Here is a 2,500-nt window from a genome sequence, read left to right on the forward strand (position 1 = left end):
CCCCGGCAGCTCGCCTGCCGCGGCCAGCGACGTCGGGGACGCTGGCCTGCGCTGTCGAGCCCGCGAGGGCTGTCTCCGCGGCAGGCCCCCCCTGAACGGGGCACGACAGGCCACCGCGCTGGCTCGTCCAGCGTCGACAGTCCCTCGTCCAGGTTTCAGATCGCGCCAAGTCGAACCCATGACCTGCTCAAGCCATCGTGCGCTGCCGAATTCGCATCTGCGTGTAGGCTGCCATTCCACGCGGCAGCCCCTGTTTTCGTCAGCGTGCCCCCCTGACGAATTTTCCTGCCTGGCCCAGTCCAGCGTCCAGCCCCTGTTCGTCGAAAAATCTGCGCTGCCGATTTTCCACGCGGCAGCCCCTCTTTTCGTCAGCGTGCCCCCCTGACGAATTTTCCTGCCTGGCCCGGCCAGTCCAGCCCCTGTTCGTCGAAAAATCTGCGCTGCCGATTTTCCACGCGGCAGCCCCTCTTTTCGTCAGCGTGCCCCCCTGACGAATTTTCCTGCCTGGCCCGGCCGGTCCAGCATCCAGCCCCTGTTCGTCGAAAAATCTGCGCTGCCGATTTTCCACGCGGCAGCCCCTGTTTTCCTCAGCGTGCCCCCCTGACGAATGTTCGTCGAAAAATCTGCGCTGCCGATTTTCCACGCGGCAGCCCCTCTTTTCGTCAGCGTGCCCCCCTGACGAATGTTCGTCGAAAAATCTGCGCTGCCGATTTTCCACGCGGCAGCCCCTCTTTTCGTCAGCGTGCCCCCTGACGAATTTTCCTGCCTGGCCCAGTCCAGCGTCCAGCCCCTGTTCGTCGAAAAATCTGCGCTGCCGATTTTCCACGCGGCAGCCCCTCTTTTCGTCAGCGTGCCCCCCTGATGAATTTTCCTGCCTGGCCCGGCCGGTCCAGCCCCTGTTCGTCGAAAAATCTGCGCTGCCGATTTTCCACTCCGCAGCCCCTGTTTTCGTCAGCGTGCCCCCCTGACGAATTTTCCTGCCTGGCCCGGCCAGTCCAGCGCCCAGCCCCTGTTCGTCGAAAAATCTGCGCTGCCGATTTTCCCCGACGAACCTGCAGCTGCACAAATCCGCGCTGCCACTGCCCCATTGTCTGGACCAACAGTCTTTTCCATCAAGCCCTGGACTATAAATCGTCCAGACTCATCGCCAGCACCCGCTGCCGATTCTGCCGACTTTGCCGATTTCGTCGGCGCTGCCGATTCCAACACTGCCCGCCGTGCCTGAACCAGCGCTGTTTCGTCAGCGTGTCCCCTTGACGAATTTCCCTGCCTGGCCTGGACAGTCCATCTTCCAGCCCATGTTCATCGAAAAATCTGCGCTGCCGATTTCCCCGACGAACCTGCAGCTGCACAAATCTGTGCTGCCGATTTCCCCCCCTGTCGGCATGGCTGCCGCTGCCCCGATGTCCAGACCAACAGTCTTTTTTGTCGACTTTGCCGATTTTGTCCGCGCTGCCGATTCCAACACTACCCCCTGCATCCAAACCAGCATTGTTTCGTCAGCTCTTCCCCTGACGATTTTAGCCCTGTAACAAACAGTAGGCCTCCAATCCCGCCAACGGGAGCCAAGTTGATAGGGAAGAGAATTGAATGACGCGCCTGGTCCTCGCACCCCGCCACCCGAGGGGCCTTTTTCCCGGCAGCCTCTGAAAAACTCTAGCTTTCACGGTCCTCGCCGCCCCTCACCACCATGGCAGGCCTCTAATCCCACCCATCAGCAGTTGTAGCCGATAGGGCAGTGATTTGAATGACGCGTCGCGGGCCTCCGGGTCATCTCACCCGGCCATTAATTGGAGCGTTTTTGGCTGGCCGAGGATGGGGGGATGGATCTCTTCTTCCGAAAAAGCAAACAGTACATCGGGAGTTATGTTGACGGGGCATGGAATTGAATGACCCGTCGCGGGCCGCCGGGTCATCTCACCCGGCCATCCCGGGGAGCGTTTTTCCCGGCAGCATCGGGGAAACTCTTGCTTTCACTGCCCGCTGCCCAAGTCCCCACTCGAATCGGCCCCCCGCGCCAACAAGCCAACGCTGCCGAATCGGCAGACACTGCTGCCGAATCTGCCGACACTGCCCCGCGGGCTGCCACTGCCCCAGTGTCTAAACCAGCGGTCTTTCTCATCGAGCCTTGGACTATCCAGTCCGTCCTGACTCATCGCCAGCACCTGCTGCCGATTCTGCCGACTTTGCCGATTTTCTCGGCGCTGCCGATTCCAACACTGCGCCCACCGTGTCTGAACCAGCGCTGTTTCGTCAGCGTGTCCCCTCGACGAATTTTCCTGCCTGGCCTGGACAGTCCACCGTCCAGCCCGTGTTCGTCGAAAAATCTGCGCTGCCGATTCTGCCGACTTTGCCGATTTCGTCGGCGCTGCCGATTCCAACACTGCCCGCCGTGCCTGAACCAGCGCTGTTTCGTCAGCGTGTCCCCTCGACAAATTTTCCTGCCTGGCCTGGACAGTCCATCGCCCAGCCCATGTTCGTCGCAAAATCTGCGCTGCCG

The sequence above is a fragment of the Populus nigra genome, chromosome 2, assembly GCF_951802175.1.
Source record: "Populus nigra chromosome 2, ddPopNigr1.1, whole genome shotgun sequence".
In the NCBI taxonomy this organism is placed as follows: Eukaryota; Viridiplantae; Streptophyta; class Magnoliopsida; order Malpighiales; family Salicaceae; genus Populus; species Populus nigra.